This window comes from Chaetura pelagica, unplaced genomic scaffold, assembly GCF_000747805.2.
Source record: "Chaetura pelagica isolate M959 unplaced genomic scaffold, ChaPel_1.0 scaffold2, whole genome shotgun sequence".
Classification (NCBI taxonomy): Eukaryota; Metazoa; Chordata; class Aves; order Apodiformes; family Apodidae; genus Chaetura; species Chaetura pelagica.
The window spans coordinates 3,892,541-3,911,972 of NW_009952796.1; positions in this window are offsets into that span (position 1 = coordinate 3,892,541).

Below are 19,432 nucleotides of genomic sequence, written 5' to 3' on the forward strand. Positions count from 1 at the left end.
GAACTGACATGTCAAAATCCACTAAGAAATAATGATTCTCACTGATCTGAAAATAACTTAGGTTTGCATAATTACCTTTTCACCAAAGAAGGAACCTGTGACTTGGGGTTTGTGATGTAATTTTGTGTGCTCATCTTATTTATGCTTTTTGTTATCTTATTATTAGTAATCACAGTATTAATGCATCACCTGCTAAAGGTATCTGAAGGTATGCAAAAGGTATCTAAAGCCCATTTGTCAGTAAGGACTTTTTCTAAACACTTTGAAAGACAGTGGAACTAATAAACTCCTTTGCATTGCTATGTCTTTTTAAGTGATGCAACAGCAGCCTTCTCACAAAATCACAAATGCCCATATAATAACAGCCTCTCGTTGATCAATCATTGCAAAACTGACTTGCTACAGCCATTAGCAGTCCAGCATGGCAACTGGAGAGGAGCTCTTTGTGTATGTGCCTGTTGCTGATTCAGGTGTGAGTGGAACTTTTAGCTCTCCTCTGCAAGATGACATCCTGGGGGTGCTCTGCTGCACCCACCACCGCACCCAGAGCGGTACTGCACTTAGCGGAGCCACTGCAGATAGATGCTCCACTGAAGTCCTCACTCATTTATCTTCATTATCAATACCTAGAGAAGAAGCAGGGACACTCATTGCAAAACCCCAGCCTGTATACTTCATGGTGGCCATGCCACAGTGTACTGCCAGAGAAGCCACTGGCTGCAGAACGAAGAGACATACCATCACACCAGAGGCTGTATTCCCAGAACGTCAGGCTGTTCAGTCAAACAAGGTCAAAGCTATGTCAACACAGTGGTCAATAAGGAGGATACTATAAACCATCACGGCTTGGGTATATTTAAATGCCACATAGTTTAATGAGGTTTGGGCAAACAACGCCACACAATATCTATGTGAAAACTCAGAGTTGTCATAGAAAATAATGCAATGTTAGTTCTAGAGAGGAGACGTCTGCCTTGTGCACTTCCAGAGTGGACTACAAGCCAGCTCTCCTGCAAACCATCCTCCCATTAGAAAAAGCCGTATGAATGCATAAGCAATATACATTAGGATGTAGCCCATGGAAAATCATTCAGCAGCCTTTTGGCTAGGATCCAGCTCTGGGACAGCTGAGTGTCTGTGGGAGCACTGGGCTCCTCACTGCAAGCATTGTCTTGTGGCTGACAGCATCACAGCTGTGAAAAAGCACACTGAGGAGCCTTGGCTGAACACTCCACATTACTCAGTTGGTGCAAAACATTGGTGTAACGTACAATGTTTTGGAGTAATTATCTGTGTTATCACTAGAACTCTATAAAATGTAACTATATTCCCCCACTGCCTGAGGCTCACAGAACCATCTGTTTATCGGTTATGAATGTGAGAGACTGGATCACACTCCAGAATTTTTTCATGTTGTCCTAGTACAGGCTGCATTAAGAAAATGAGAAACTGAAAAGGAAATTCCTGAATAAAGACATAAAATTTCCTACCATATATGGCCAGGAATATTTCAGGAAGACATGCTGATTAAACAAAAGAATAATAAGCAAAAAATAGATATCTACAGAGAAGACTATTGCCAATTTGTTCTGACAAACACTTTTGGCACATCTCATCTGATGGTGGCCAGTACTCCTCAAGGACTAAAAATAACTGATATAGAGACAATTAAAATAAGTGGAATCTGTCTTGTGATTCTATTGGGATTTGGATTTAAAGTGCCGGAATGCTATCGGCATTTCATCACAAGCTGATGCACCTCCTAGTCATTGTTTTGTGTCTTGGATTTGAAGATCACACTCCTTGAACAGCACACAGGAACTCTGGAAAGAGGCAGGCAGGGAAACATTTACAAGCATAGAATCAGAATTGGTTTTGTTGGAAAAGACCTTGAAGATCATTAAGTCCAACCCTTACACTAGCATACTGCCAATACCACCACTAAAATATGTCCCTAAGCACCACATCTACACATATTTTATCTGCCTCTAGGGTTGATGGCTCAACTGCTTTCCTGGACAGCCTGTTCCAATGCTTGACAGCCCTTTTGGTGCAGATTTTTCCCTAATATCTAATATAAACCTCCCCTGGCAAAACTTGAGACCATTTCTTCCCGTTCTATTGTTACCTGGGAGAAGAGAGTGGCACCTGTCTCACTACACCCTCCTTTCAGGTAGTTGTAGAGAGTGATAAGGTCTCCCCTCAGCCTCCTTTTCTCCAGACTGAACAACGCCGCTTCCCTCAGCCCTCATAGAACTTGTGCTCTGAATCCTTCACCATCTTTGTTGCCCTTCTCTGGACACGCTCCAGCCCCTCCATGTCTTTCTTGTAATGAGGGACCCAGAACTGAACACAGTGTTTGAGGTGCAGCCTCACCAGTGCCAAGTACAGGGGGATAATCACCTCTCTAGCCCTGCTGGTCACACCATTCCTGATACACACCAGGATGCTGTTTGCTTTCCTGGACACCTGGGTACTCTGTCAGCTCATATTCAGCCAGCTGTTGACAATACCCCCGTACCTCTTCCATTGGGCATCTTTCCAGTCACTCTTCCTCAAGGCTGTAGCACTGCATGGGGTTGTTGTGATCCAGGTGCAGGACCCAGCACTTGGTCTTGTTGAATCTCAAGCAACTGGTCTTGACCCATTGATCCAGCCTGTGTAGATCCCCCTGCAGAGTTCTCCTACCATCAGGCAGATCAACACTCCTGCCCAAAATGGTGTAATTTGCAAACTTACTGAGGGTGCACTTGCAATCCCCTTGTCCAGATCACTGATAAAGATATTAAGGAGGATTGGCCCCAATATTGAGCCCTATGGAGCACCACTTCTACCAACTGGATTGAACTCCATTCACCACCACACTTTAGGCCCAGCCATCCAGCTTGTTTTTCAAAAAGCAAAGCAAAGCATACAACCATTTAAGCCATGATCAGCCAGTCTCTCCATAAGAATGCTGTGGGAAATTGTGTCAAAGACTTCACTACAGCTTAGGTAGATGACATCTACGGCCTTTCCCTCATCCACTAAGCAGGTCACTTTGTCATAGAAGGAGATGAGGTTAGTCAAGCAGGACCCACCTTTCATAAACCTGTGCTGACCGGGCCTAGTTGCCTTGCTGTCCTGCATGTGCCATGTGATGGCACTCAGAATGATCTGCTCCAGGATCTTCCCCAGCATGAAGGTCCAACTGACAGGCTTGTAGTTTCCCAAACCCTCTTTCCAGCCTTTCACTTACATAGTAAAGGGAATGGATAGATCTGGTAGACTAAAAGCATGACAAGCATGGGCATTAATAAAGATAATATAATTAATGTATGATCAGAATAATAGGGGTGTTTGGGGTTTGTTTGTTTGGTTGTTTTTGGGTTTTTGCAGGTTTTTTTGTTTGTTTTTTTTTTGTTTGTTTTTTGTTGTTGTTGTTGTTGGTATTTGACCTCTAAACTGAAAGGGGTGACATTCTTGTCCCACTGAAATGAGTGAGATTTGTGCCATTGACTTCAAGACAGCTAGGATTTTTCCCCCATGTAATTAGCTATGAAAACAAGCCAAAATACTAAGTCTTCCTTGAACTGACTGGCTGAAAATCCCATTTCAAACTTCTGAGACCATGTTCAGTTCTGTGCATAACAGATGCAAATCAGAGGCTGTTATCTTGAGAAATACATCTATAAGGGAGCTAGTCCCATAGACAACTTTGGGGGAAAAAGGAAACCACAAGCAAAAAATCTGGTTTTCATTTTGGTCTCACTACTGCAGTTAACTGTGCTTTAGTCAGTGTGCCTCTCCAGTCCCTCTACTCCAAATGTTTTTTCCCTGTTTTTCTTGAAGGAAAGCATTTGAAGCACCAAAAGCTATTGCTGAAAAATTGCCTGTTAGTGTCCCAAACTAATCAGAAGGATTTTTCTAAAACAAAGGAAAATATAATTTATGACTGTATTTAGAAGATAACCAGGGTCATGGGCATTTTTACCATATATGGGAGTTCCCCATGGAGAATTTTCCCATATCCAAGTCACCATTTAACAGAAGAGATTCCTCTGTTAATGATTCTGTAATGCAGAAGAACTTGGGGTTTAAAGGTCGAATTGGCAGTACATAATAAATTGTTGGCACAAAGAGTATGTGCCCAGTGGCTGCAAATTCCTTTCTAGAGGGAATCTGGAAGGACCTTGGTTTCTGGAGGACATCTTCAAGGGCAATAATTTCACTGTCCTCTCTCTGTTCCATCATTAATCTGTCCTCGCATGTCCACATTCATCACATATTGATCTCAGTGGACTTGGAACTCAAATGAAGAGCTGAGAGTGCTGGAATGAGACTCTGCTATGGGCAACTGAGAAAAATAAACTACAGTCAGAAATTTATAATGGATTTGGGGGGTTGCTTTATTCCATTTCCTTCTCCTCTATCTCATACAAAGGAGATTTCATATGCCCCTTGAGCAGTGGTTAGCAGCACAGAGAACCTCTGCCTCAGAGTAAACCAATGTGTGGAAAAGTAAGACAGAGCTGGCCCAAAGGGTGGTCGACATGAAACAAGATAGCTGCACACAACAGACTCCATCTTTCTAAGTGACTAACTGCAGAACTGATAGTAGAGGAAGCTGTCTGAAAGCTGGGATGCATCCTGGGTTCATTCCTGACTGAAAATATTGAGAGATGCAGAGAGGCAGGGAGGAGAAGACTGGCAGAAAGCTGATTTGCTGCCCAAGGTTAGGAAACCTTGTTATACACTGGCCCTGACAGCAACATCCTGAAAAACATTTAGCAATAATGTTTCCATTACACTCACAGTATGTTTTAAGGCAGCTCTCCACACACTGTTGCCCATCAGTAGCATGAGATTATGAATATCCACACGCAAAAGAGTAAAGACAGCAACTTTCACCTAAATGTCAGCCCTTCAGCTTTTTAGCAGTTGCATGTTTCTGTTTAGTCTTTCTCTGGATTTTATTAAAATCGCAGTGGTACAAGTACTCTGTGAATTTTTTATTCTGCACTCTGCAGCTTGATAAAGGACTTTGTAAGCACGGAAATACAAGTGAGATTTTAATGGACGCACAAAGCTGTATCCGGGATACACTGCAGTCCAGTTACCTGTATCAAGAAGAAGTGTCACACTGCAATGTCTGTGTGTTACCATGAGATAACACATGCCTTCTGGGAATTAGGAAACACTTTGCCTTGCTTGTGCTTTCAGAAGACTGGCAGGAATTATCTCATGGTAATAAGTAACCCAAAATGTCTAATTCCTGCAACAAAATGGCAAGGAGAAAATAAACAATCACTTCACTGTTACAAAAGATCACGTTCCTTCCAGCTGACAAAAATGTGAGTAACTGAAGATGCCTCGTGAATGTATCTGAACTATCTGTATGCCTCTACCTAATGTATCTGCGGGTGTCCAGTTTATGATGCATACAGGTATAAATATATAGTGATAGGCACCATCTTCAGATGTGTGTAGACATTTGAGGGGGAAAAAAAAGTTTACACCCACACCTAATAAATTCTGTACATATGTTTAATTTTATAACTGTTTAATATGATGTTACCCTTTAATTGGAATTTAGAATTGTTTTGAACATGTGGCATTATTGCACCTTTTTACATGCTCTAAATGTTTATGTTGCAAGTTGAAAATGGAGCTTTTACTACCAGGATTTATGTATATGTTCATAACTAAGTTTCAGAAACATCTAACAATATTGAATTTTGAAAATCATTAAGTAGGCATATTTTAAAGGATTATATCAATTGATTTTTTTCTATAAATGGCAATTGTGCTTTTTAACTGACTTTTAGAAAGAAGCAGCTTTAATCCAAAGAAGAATATATTTTGTCGGAAGTTTTCTTGTTTTACAGGTACCAGGTTTTGAACCTTCTCTTGATTAGAGCAAACTGCAGGATTATGACACATCATCAAGCACTTCCCCACATACTTCACTTTTGAGCTTACTGCAGACTTAAGTGCTTGAAATCTGGCACAGACAAGCATGGGGCTGTGTCATTATTTTTTTCATCTCTAAGCAAAATTCTACAGCTCTCAGCCTTGGGTTCTTTAGGAATTTGCCAGAAGCCAAAAAAAAAAAAAAAAAAAAAAAAAAAAAAAAAAAAAAAGAAAAAAAAAAAAAGTTAAGGGAGGATGTTAATATTTGACTTAATGATTAGGAGAGTTTTATGTTAATTATTGATTTGTGTCCTTTAATGTATATGACATGTCCCTTGAGACTGATGAGATAGCTATAGAAAACTAATGACCTTTCCCTAGACTAACACTAAGCAAAATATTAACAACAAAAATTGCATTCCTTTAGTCTTATTGTTGGTAAGAGATCAAAGAACAAATTTGTAGCTCCATAAACATGGGTCTCCAGACACATTCCTCACACCAAGGTGGAGGAATCAGCCCCATCCATCCATTTACAGGATCTAGCCTTTGATGCTCATTATTATTTGATAAGTGACTAACAAAAACATAGTGCAGCCAGTGGCTCAGTCATGAACTATGCATTAGGGCTATTGCTTAGAATACCAGCTGCCTATAGCTTGGCCTGGTTTGTCAAATGGCACCATTTCTAATCCCTATCTGCATGACTCTCCAACCCATAGGAAGGTTTCCAGATGGGCAAATCATGCAGTTTATGAAGTGGATGAGCATTTATGCAAACATTTGCAACACTTTCTCACTCCCTAGATACGCTTGCAAGCAAAATTCTGTTGATGAACCTTGTCAAAATGTTCAAATGGTCAAAACCACATTCTCAAACTCAAACCCAAAAATATGAGGAAAAAAAAAAAGAGAACCCAGATTAACCTGTAGAAACTGTGACTCCACAAGAAGAAAGTCTCAGTACCTCAGGTAGCAGCCTGCATAGGAGAAGATTAATTTTTTTGGTCTCCCTCTGCTGTAGACTTTCTGGATAGTCTCATTTATTCTTGACATGCTTTTGTTCCCATTAGTGTGAAGGGCATTTCCCAAGAATTCCAAGATCATAGAATCATGGAATGGTTTGAGTTGGATGGGACCTTAAAGATCATCTAGTTTTGACCTCCCTGCATGGGCAGGTACACGTCCCACTAGATCAGTTTGCTCAGAGCCCCATCCAACCTGGCCTTGAATGCTTCCAGGGATGGGGCTTCCACAACTTCCCTAGTCCACCTGTTCTAGTGTCTCACCACCCTCACAATAAATAATTTCTTCCTAATAGACGGGTAAAAGGGAATTTCGTAGTTGCACTGAGCAGGTCTGAAAGGAGAAGGACTGGTAAGATCAGTAAAATGCAGATGGGGTTAGGAAGACTAGGAGTTTACTTTCTTTCCCTCTCCAAAAAGCAACAGCTCTCTCCCCTGTGAAGCAGCAGTTTCATCTTTCTCTACTGCATCTCTCATGCTGCTGGGAATAGAGGGGAAGAAGGTTGAGATCGTGGTGCAGTCCTGCTGCAAGGAAACCAAAAGCAAAGGTGAAGAGAAGGATGGGATAAAATGGGATGGGATAGGGAAGGCTTGGAGAACTACAGCTAGGTGATGGTGTCAGCAGCTGTGCTAGCAGGACGCAGGGATCAGCCATTCAGGCTAGGACAAGCTGGCCCAGCTGTGCCACCCCTTGGAGTCTGCCCCCCTCCCAGGGATGCCTGCTCTAATGCCTCCCAGTTGCATGGCATATGAGGACTATAGTGAGAAAGATGCTCAGATGCCGTGATAAAAGAGGCTGTATAAGTAACGGAGATAGGATTATATTCCTTTTCATCTCATCAAGGAATTCCCAGTGGGGAAATTTCTCTAACCATTTGTTAGTTTTTTTCTTATTTTTGGTCACAATAAATGACTGTACAGTGAACACGTGATTGCTAAATATTAGTCAATTTTGTTGGACCATCTTCCAAAAATTGAACAATACTTTTCTTGGCTTTGTCACTTGGAATTCCATTCTCAGCCTGCTATTTACTATGGCCATTTATTGATTAATACGAATTTTAGACTGCTCTTCCGTTTTTCCTCCACATCTTGGTATGCTACATACCAATAATAACAATAACCAAGATCCATTTCCTGAGCTTGTTAACTGAAGAATAAATCTGAAGCTTCTCTGTTGTCTTCACCAAAGGTCTAGAGAGCCTGCAAGGACCATGATCTTAACACTGAAGTTGCATATATGCATAGCTTTTTGTGCATATCATGTTGTAACATCAAGACCTTTTGTTTGCATGAAGCCCTAAATGCACTAAGCTACTCATCTCTCAGAGTATATTAAAACAAATGAGCATTAGAAAGAATAAGTAGCACTTGTAATTAGTAACAATTACAATGAGAGTGGAACCTATCACCATGCACTATTTTGATATTATTTCTATGCATTAACATTTGCTTTGGCCCATAAGATGAGTCACAGGAAGGACTGTCTGCATTAACAATGACAGGGACCAGATTGCCTGCTGGTATATACTGGGATAACCCCAGCGGGATCAACAGAGAGAGGCTGTTTTACAGCCCTCGGGATTATTGGCCTTGACAGCTCCACCATGAGCCTCACTGGCAGTCAGATCCAGTCTGCAGGGTGTTTTCTCTACGAGGTAAATCAAATGAATAGCTAACAAGGAATGAAAATTAGGGTAAGAAAAAATACTTGCACAAGTATGTGGTTGATTTTCAGTGATTCAAGTTTACTGTACATGCTACATCAAAACAAATCTTTGCAATTACATTTTTCTTGGGGGAAGGGAGGTGGGGGTTTTTTGGGTGTTTTTTTTGTCTGAACTCCTACACCCTGGTTAAAAGCTTAAAACAGGCTGAGTTGTGCAAGGTTGTATCAAGACTGATGAGGCAGGAAAGCACGCTGTGACACTCCCACCTGTGTGAAAGAGGAATGGACCAGTTCCTGAAGTCCGTCCTCGCTGGAGCTTGATCTTCCTCCCACTTTTTCATGTCAGCAGTCCTGACACAGGAGCAGGAGACACATCCATTCCTTACTCAGCAACAGCTGCTATGGAAATTAGAGGGAAGACTGCATACTCAGCTGCTTTTTATCCATCAGGATTTGTACTACTGCAAGCTCTGTTTCTAGTAAGAGCTGGGTAAAATCTGACCAGAAGGCCTAAAAATTTGATGTGGTAGATTTCCAATGTACATCTGTGGGGCCAATATTGGCAATATAGGACCAGTGCCAAAAGTTAGGCTTGAGACACAAAAGTAACGTGAAAAAATTGTATATATATATATTTCAGTTTCACAACTGGAATAAACTTCGGTGCTCTCAAAGATAGACTTGCAAACCATACTGGAAAATGTATGGGGACTCCAGTGAGATCTTCTGTCCCATAGTTCTTTGTAAATATATCTGACCTCTGTAAAGAAAGGAACTATTATCTTAAGTAAAACACTAGCTTGTTAAACTTATTCTCAGATATTTAAGCCAGCTTTTTCGTGTTCCTAAAAGGTGTTGGACTTTACAGCATTTTAGCTATATGCCCTTAATTTGTTTCAAATCACTATCACCAACACTGCTTAGCTGAGTTTTTAATACATTATTCCAGAATAAAGATTGGCATTTTCTTCCACTCCTGAAAGCACTGGCATCATGAAAGAGCCCTCTCACTGGCTCTAAACTAAGCTGATGAGTTACAGAGAGGAACAACTTTTCCTCCAGCAGCAGAAGCATACCAGGTGTCAGATAGGAATGACTGGCTGTGGTTTACACCTGGCAGATTTGAATAGTGACCTGGATATCAGAAACAGCATATCACCTAACAACATGAAACACAAATATAATGCATAACCTTTATGAAATATAGTGTTGCATTTCATCCCACTGCATCCCACAGTTATTATCGTGCTGTGGGCAAAGATTCAAATAGCATGCCTGATATAATGCATTTACATAATGCAGAATAATGCTTAGCATACATACAACACTGTTCATTCTCAAAACACAATCATTTAAACCTCAAAAAAGTTGTGAAATAAATCAGTATGTTGCTTCGATTATTTTTTTTTTACTGGTTATTTTTCCATTAAAACGTATATGTAAGTGCATCACATCAAGGAACCATAGATCTATGGCCAAATTTTGATCAACTTATTTTGGTGAAACTACTTATTATCTTTGACGCCAATGGGAAGCTTCCAGCAATATAAACAAAATCAGAATCTGGATCCTATTTCTACATGCTGTAAAGCTGAGCTGTTATTGGATAGCTTGACACATCTAAAAATAAACCCCCTGGTTTATTTTTAGCTCATTCTGGAAATGGGGTTGACATTGTTTTTTATGTCTCTGGCTAACTCAGAAAGTAAAATCTGACAACGTGCTTCTTTTCTCACTTGCTGTGCTCTCCTACCTGTTTCCAGGCACCCTCCCTTCACAGGCTGGGAAAACAAGATGCTGTGGTTTAGCAAGACAGTAGTACTGCTGGCAGGCTACGGCCCCGTATGGTCAGTTATTACATCTCAGGGGTGACCAGGTGTCCCAGAGTAAGGTCCTCTTTCCTCTCCCCATTCCTGACTTTGGGGTGTTGGTTTTGTGCAGCCATTTAGTCAATGCAAAGTGAACCCCACTGCCTGTCATTCCCATCTGGTCACTTCATACCCTCTTAGGACAATTTAAATGAGATCTCTTGATTCCATCCTCTTTTAAATCCATCACTGAAGCTATTGTAGCCCAGGTTATTGCCAGGTCGAGCTCAGCAGCTGTTGCAGGAGGTCCTGATGGCCTGTTTGCTCCTGATAACCTCAGAGAAGGCGGGACAGATTTCAGCTTAGTCTTCAGCCCCCTCTAAGACATGGTCAGTATAATTCACAGCAGTAAGTGGTTGTTTGCCATTTTGTTCTGCACACAAATTCTGGGAGAAAAAAAATGCACTTTCTCTTGTGGGAATAATGTGCTCATTTGAACAGGCCATTGTGGTTTAACTGTTAAAAAGTCCAAGAATGCCTGCGTCAGTTCTTCCATTCCAACAGTTTATTCTATCCTGTCATTTTGTCAATTATCTTTAAGGCTATTCTGCCAGTTCGATGCAGTCAGCAGAAAACGAAACAGGGAGTTTGCTTTTTTTAGGGGGAGATGAAAAAAAAAGTACACAACATCCCAAGCCATTTTAAGCCTCTAACATGGTAGAATGACTCAGTAAAAATAAAACGCAGTCTACTCAACACACAACAAGCTATCTTAACCAAATAAGATATTATAAAAACATTAAATAAAAGTTGTCCTAAATAAGTAACAAAATAAGTAACAAAATAGTCACTCACGAAGGCACACACATATGCTTGAATCTTGCAGTCAGGAGTTCAGCTCAAATCTTTCTTTCCTTGGTCATCTTTACATGGGGGATAAGAAAGACTACAGGAACTGACCCTGCACTCACTGAGGATTATGTAGGGTCTTTGCAACAGATATTTCCCTATTACAGAATCATTTATTGGATCAACTCATATCAAAACCTGAAGTTACTCCTGGATCAAGAGCTGTTGTGGCTTGGATTGCAACACGCACTGCTGCTGTAGGACACCTTCGCACCTTTCTCCATCAACAAGCTCTTGTTGTGCCACCGTAGAATGTATCTTTGGAAAAATGAGATCCTGCCACAGACAGAAACTCCATTTAGCACAGAGTTGGTGTTCCCACAGAAACCACACCACTAAACTCTGCAGAAGGCAGCTGTAGAGTGAGAACATCTGTGACTACTTAGGTTAATTGCCTAACTATTCTCCCATTTCTGGTCTCTGATGGCCCTCTGAAGATCAATGGCAGATCACCAGGCAGCTTGATGCAGGCTTTCTGCCATCCTGTCCTACCTCCTGAGGTTATCTCAAGCTGGTTTTAAATCCGTACCCAGAGGGTCCCAAAGGAGTACTTATAGAGAGTCTGCTGTCTTCTTTGTCCCTGGCTTCCTCCCTGTTCCTGGGCAGACCACTTATTCCCTCCACTCCTCAGATCTACAGCTGAACAACAGCTGCGGAAGCTTCCCAGCTTCACAAGTCTAATGCAAGTGGTGCATTATGTTCTTACATGATAGATCAGATATGGCTGTGATAAGAATCATTTAAGTACCTCCTTTAAATGGTTATTTTACTCTTTACTGTGCTTTCATAACAAATAAATATGGTCAAATAAAAGGGATGCCAAGATACTGCACTACCTGACAGATATTTCTAACACTATGTTTTCATTGTTATTACTCTCTGATAGGCTTTTCTAAGAATGTTAGTATTTAAAAAAAATTAATATGAAAAATGATATTGTCAGTGTTGATACATAAAAATGTTTCAAGCTTTATCTACTCTGCCAATACACTTAATCTAATCTCAGGCTATAAAAGGAAAGAAAGAAAATTAGATTTTTAAAAAGCAAGTTTGAAACCACTATTGAAAGCTACAACAGTCAAAAAAAGACTGCAGCACATGAAAACACGGGCTGAAATTCATGCAGTTGCCACTGCCTCAGGTTTCATTGTGGTTCTACCTCAATGCTACAGCAGCTCACTAGTTTCCTTTTTGAAACTCTTCAGATGTGGGAAGAAGTTGGCTGTGGCTGTAGAGACTGGGAGCATCAAAAGAAAGATGAGGTATCAAAGCTGAAGGAAACAATCAAAATTAGTTATTTTTAGCAATTATTATTAAGAGCCAGTGCAGTGATCTTTAGCAATGTAGGACAAATGTACAACCTTCTGTTTTTTTCAGGCCATCAGAGGCATGCTAGGGACAGAGCAAATGTCCTTACCAGCTTCTTCAGATCACTGGCAACCCACATGTTTTAGAGGTGGTCTTCCATGTAATGGATATGCTGGTAGCATTTTAGAGGCCTTGGGGGTGTGCAAAAAGCTCTGTAACTACAAGGTTGTACTATGATTTTACTATACTCCTCCCAGAGACCCAGGCTGATCAGTGACGAATGCTGCTTTTCTTTACTGTTTTCACATGAAGCTCTTACATGGACATTCTTATGGCAGTTTGTCATAATGGCATTGGTACTATAAAAATATTCAGTTTGTGAGGCAAACTTTTAGGGACAAACTTCAGTATAACTGTTACTATAAAAATATTCAGTTTGTGAGGTCTCAAACTTTTAGGGACAAACTTCAGTATAACTGACCTTAAGACAAATTCCAGCCTGCTAAATGTATTTAAACCTTTGTTTGCATATCATGAAATCAAGGAATTGTCAGAGGTGGAAGGGACATCTAGAGATCATCTAGTCCAACTCCCATGCTAAAGCAGGATCCCCTAGAGCACATCATTCAGGACTGCATCCAGGTGGGTCTTGAATATCTCCAGAGAAAGGAACTCCACCACCTTCCTGGGCAGCCAGTTCCAGTGCTCTGTCACCCTCACCATAAACAAGATTTTCCTCATATTTAAATGGAATTTCCTATATTCCAGATTGTGCCCATTGCCCCTTGTCCTGTCACTGGGAACTACTGAAAAGAGTCTGGCTCCATCCTCCCTGCACCCACCCTTTAGGTACTTACAGGCATTAATAAGGTCTCCCCTCAGCCTTCTCTTCTCCAGGCTAAAGAGTCCCAGCTCTGTCAGCCTTTCCCCATGAGGGAGATGCTCCAGTCCCCCAGTCATCTTCGTTGCCTTCTGCTGGACTCTCTCTAGTAGTTCCCTGTCTCTCTTGAACTGGGCAGCCCAGAACTAGACGTAGTGTTGCAGATGTGGCAGAATGCCCCTCCCAACCTACTGGCCACACTCTTCCATATGCACCCCAGGATTCCATTGGCCCTCTTGGTGGCAAGGGCACATTGCTGCCTCATGGATAATTGGTGAGTGGGGCTCTTCCTCCCCAGCTGCAGGACTGTACACTTGCCCTTTTGAACCTCATCAGGTTCTTCTCTGTCCAGCTCTCCATCCTGTCCAGGTCATGCTGGATGGCAGCACAGCCCTCTGGAGTGTCAGCCACCCCTCTCAGTTTGGTATCATCAGCAAACGTGCTGAGGATAAACCCTGTCGCTTTGTCCAGGCCATTGATGAATATGTTGAACAAGACCAGACTGAGCATTGACCCCTGGGGGACACCACTGGGAACAGGCCTCCAACTTGACCCTGTTCCATCACAACCCTCTGAGTTCTGTCACACAGCCAGCTCTCAATCCACCTCACTGTCCATTCATCTAGCCCACGCTCCCTCACTTTCCTAATGAAGATGTTATGGGAGACAGCATCACAAGCCTCGCTGAAGTCAAGGTAGATGACAACTGCTGGTCTCCCCTCATCCAGCCAACAAATTATGTCATCATAGAAGGCTAGCAGATTGGTCAAGCATGATTTATACCTTTGGTAAATCCATGTGGACCACTCCCAATAACTTCCTGTTCTTCAACATGTTTAGAGATGACATCCAGAATGAGTCACACCACCATCTTCCCAGGGACAGAGGTGACACCAACTGGCCTGTAGTTCCCTGGGTCCTCCTTCTTGCCCTTTTTGAAGACTGGAGCCTTCCTCCAGTCCTCAGGCACCTCTCCTGTTCTCCATCACCCTTCAAAGATGATGGAGAGTGGCACAGCAATAACAACAGCGCAGAGCTACAAAGATGATGGAGTGGAGCATCTCCCTTATGAGGAAAGGCTGAGGGAGCTGGGTCTCTTTAGCTTGGAGAAAAGGAGACTGAGGGGTGACCTCATCAATGTTTACAAATATGTAAGGGGTGAGTGTCAGGAAGATGGAGTTAAGCTTTTCTCAGTGATGACCAGTGATAGGACAAGGGGTAATGGGTGCAAATTGGCGCTTAGGAGGTTCAAGGTAAATAGGCAAAAAATTTTTTTTACTGTGAGAGTGACAGAGCCCTGGAACAGGCTGCTCAGGGAGGGTGTGGAGTCTCCTTCACTGGAGACATTCCAAACCCGCCTGGACACGTTCCTGTGTGATGTGCTCTGGGTGACCCTGCTCTGGCAGGGGGGGTGGATTAGATGATCTTTCGAGGTCCCTTCCAACCCCTAGGATTCTATGATTCTGTGATCTGCCAGCTCTCTCAACACTCATGGGTGCAATCCCTAAGGGCCCATGGGCTTATGGATGTCCAGTTTGGCCAAGTGGTCTCTAACCTGGTCCTCCTCTACTGAGGGAAATTCGTGTCTCTCCAGATCTTTCCCCTTGCCTCCAGAGCCTGGGATTGCTGAGGGACAGCTTCAGCAGTGAAGACTGAAGCAAAGAAGGCATTCAGTTACTCTGCCTTATCTATGTCTTTCACCACCATCATGCTCACCTTGTTTATCAGCAGGCCTACATAGTCTTCATAGCCTTCCTTTTCCTACTTATATACTGAAAAAACCTCTTCTTGTTATCTTTAACCACAGTGGCCAAGTTGAGTTCTGCTTGAGCCTAGGCCCTTATAATTTTCCCCCTGCATAGCTTCACTACAACTTAGTATTCCTCAGAAGTTGGCAACCCCTTTTTACAAAAGCCATAAGCTTTCCTTTTGTTCCTGAGGTCCAGCCAAAGCTCTCTATTTAGCCAGGCTGGTCTTCTTCCTCATCAACTCGTCTTTCGAGTCCCGGGGATGGCCTTCTCCTGTGCCTTTAAGAGTTCCTCCTTGAAGCATGACCAGCCTTCCTGGGCTCCTTTGCCCTTCAGGACTGTCTCCCAAGGGACACTCTCAGCCATGCTCCAAAACAGGCCAAAGTCTGCCCTTTGGAAGCTCAAGGTGGCAGTTCTGCTGGCTCCCCCTCTTGCTTCTCCAAGAATCGAGAACTCTTATCATTTCATGATCACTCTGCCCAAGATGACCCCCAACCTTTACATCCTCCACAAGACCTTCTCTGTTAACAAGCAGCAGGTCCAGCAGGGCACTGTCTCTGGCTGGCTCCCTCACCATCTGTGTCAGGAAGTTGTCTTCCACACACTCCAGGAACCTCCAGGACTGTTCCCTCTCTGCTGAGTTGTATTTCCAGCAGACATCTGAGAAGTTGAAGTCCCCCATGAGAACAGGGCTAGCGATTGAGACCTCTGCCAGCTGCTTACAGAATATTTCATCAGCTTCTACATCCTGGTTGGGGGTTCTATAACAAACTCCTGCCGTGATGTCTGCCTTATTGCCCTTCCCCTTGATTCTTACCCATCAACACTCAACACTGTCATTCACATCATTCTAGGCATTGGAATCTCTCCCTAACATAGAGGGCCACCCAAGCACCTCTCCTTCCTTGCCTGTCCCTTCTGAAAAGCTGGTAGTCATCCACTGCAGCACTCCAGTTGTGTGAGTCTTCCCAGCACATTTCTGTGATGGCAACTATATCATAAGAGTATGCACAAGACGTATGTGCTCCTATTAAAAATTAAAATGAAAAAATATGCTAATTTGTTTGGAGGCTTAAAGTATTTGGAGCTAATTAACTTTTCATCAAGACTGTACTTCCTAATGATTATAGCAAAATTGGAATCCTGACTGTAACTAATAATATATTTACAAAGTCTACATAGATTCAGAGTACATATAATTTTGTCCTGTGTCCGTCATGAAAGTAAATAATCCAAGGAGCCTTGTATCTGAAGTCTGTAATGACTTCAGGAGTCCTTAATGTCATTGCAGTCCTATTACACGCAGATGGTCTTTCATTTCATTTTCCACAATATAGTAGATGTCCTGGTGCAATGAAAGGCAATAAAGACCAAGATTTTGCTCTGTTTTATTCACATGTCAGTGGTTACCTCTTCCTGAATTATTTCGGAACACTTCACCCTTTTGCTGTTGAGAATTAAATTTGAAAATTGTGGGAAAAGGTTTCACTCAAGTTAGTGTCTGAAATCACTACTACAGTTGTGGATGGGATTCAGTAACTGTTAACACAGTACAACATCCACCCTTCCAGAGCTGAAGTTCAAGCCAGTTACTAAAGGAACCACAGACCCTCCAAGATGGGTGCAGAGAGAGTGGTGTAGCCGAGAAGCCAGCCCCGTGCTGGGCTGGAGGGACTGGAATTTCTGTGCTTCCATCCAGTACATCCCTGCAAGCAAAAAGAGGGCCCAAGCACCAGCCAACTGGATTTGCGGAGGAGCAGGCACATGGGCTTGGCTTCTACAAGGCACAAAGTAATGAGTCTGATCTGTCTGTGTGCTGGGAAGCTGCAGCTGACTCACTACTGGAGCTCCTCTTGGGAGGGACAAGTCAAGTGCCTACAATGCTGACTGACACCTTAGTTTCCTTGCTAAACAAAGTTGTCTAATGATAAATAAAAACATCATTTCTGGAAAAAAATGCAGAGAACGGGCACACTTCAGAATAATAATAGTGTAAGAGATGAAGTCTTGTGCTCTGCATCTTCCCTCTTTGCCTGAACAACCAGCCAGGAACAGAACAAGCAGGTATTTTCCCATGGTCTAGCAGGCACCCATGCATGTGTCTCAGGGCCCAGGGTAAAAGATCACAGCCACCACCCAGAGCTTTGCATTGACACGAGGCTGTCCTTTTCACTTCTGATGTAAGGAGCCAAGGCTTCCTCCAGCCCCTCAAAACATGAATCCCAAGCAAAACACTCCTGCTGACTACTGCCTTTCCGAAAGGGCAGCCTTCCCATCAATGCCTACTGCTTGCACACCTCTGCAGCTGGAGGGGCTGTCTGCTGCCACCAGCCCAGCCCTGTTTATGCTCTGTTGCTGACGCTGGGCACCAAGCAAGACTTAATGCAACTTGAAGCAGCAATAACTTCCTGTGTATTTTAGTGCAAGTCTCAGACACACTGGAGAACTCTTCTTCCAGGCCATTTTTGCACTCAGCCCATTGCCTGTCTTCTCTTTGGTCCCTTTGGACAGCAGCTGAGGGACAATGGGACCACTTTTGTGGTCACACGCATTCTCCTCCATGCAGCTCCCCCGTCACTGTCCCTGCATTTTCTCGCTGAGGGGAGACAAGAGGCCTGTAGTAATAACTGCACAAAGTGAAACCAAGCTATTAAATGAATGAGTGACCTTCTTACTGTGAAAGAAGATGATAACAGTAATAACCATGGCCAAAAAAACTGCAAAGCAGATCTTCAGATAACAAGAACTATTACATTATTACACTTTTAATTTCTGATGAACCAACACTTTCCTACGAATTACTGACCAAAACATATTCAAATTCTGAGGCAGGAAGTCTTTCTAAGTTTTCCCTTAGTCAGTAGTGCCATGAAGCACACTTGGAAGACATTTCAGTTCACACCCCTTTCTTCCCCGACCAGAAGCATATGCATAAATCCATACCACAACAGGCTTGCATCAGTGGGACTTCTGACCAAGCAAGGGTTGCAGAGTCAGGCCCCACGCACAGCCCTAGACACAGTCTTGCTCTTATTTGGGATAAAAGTGAATGCACCTTGATGAGCTAAGCAACCAAACTGGGTTAATATCCAGTTTGTCAACAAACTTGTTTTGGCATGCTGGCTAGACCATGGCTGTTTACCCCAAGTAAACCCAATCTTGGATCATTTCATTCCCAGAAAAACAAAGGACCCTGAAATTTCCCTTGCGGTTGGTAGTGCCAGCTGTGTGAAGAGAGAGCTAGGAGCTCAGAGAGGATTGCAAGGATTTGGGAGGCTCTGCACTGAGGTCTAACTGGGAACCTCTGTCCTTCCAGACAGACAAACCGTGCATGCTCAGAGCAACGTGATGCTGAGTGTGCAGAGAACGAGTCCAGTCACACCGCTCGTACAACATCGGGATGTTCTCTGCCCGTGCCTGCAACAAAAACAGAGGAAGAGCTGTTTTTCTGAAACACCTGGAAAACTCCACTGTTGGCTGAGGAGCTGGGGGCACCTCTTGAATCACAGGAGAACTAACATAGCCAGAACTAAATATTTTGTGTGTTTACCGAAAAATGCCTATTGCCTATAGATAATTGATAGCAATTCATGCCCTTGCAAGAGCACATAAAGGCTTCCTGAAGATGGACATACAACTCCTCAAGTGCCTTCCAAAGTATTTTTCCTAAGGAAAGGCTTTCAGGACAAGGACTGTGTTTACAGTATTCACAACGATGTTTACAGCCTCACTTACACAATGCCGAAATATTGCAATGGAAATTGAGGCACGATGTTTTTCTTTTGGTTTTTGGTGCAGGGTTTTTTTAGGGTTGTTTTTTTTTATTTTATTTTTACAGATTAATTTTAGAAATTGGTGAAGAGTTTGGCTGGTTTTATAGCAAAAGCTGCTGCTACGTAAACACTAGTAACTTCTCTAAAGGTATGTTTCTAGTTTTATGTGCTGGTCAGACGCGGGCAGGCAGATGTACTGCGGAGCGGCCTTGATCCCGTGTCACCTTCAAGTGGATCGAGGGAGGCTGGCTGGCTCAGACACACGGACACACGGACTTGGTGTACACAGACGCTGACACAGGGGTTTAGAAGCCTCGGGAAAATCCCTGACTGGAGGCCTGGGAGCTCGGCAGGTGGGCAGGGATGCCCCAGCACCCTTCCCAAGCCCGACTCCCGGCCTAGGGAGCGCCCGTGGGGGAA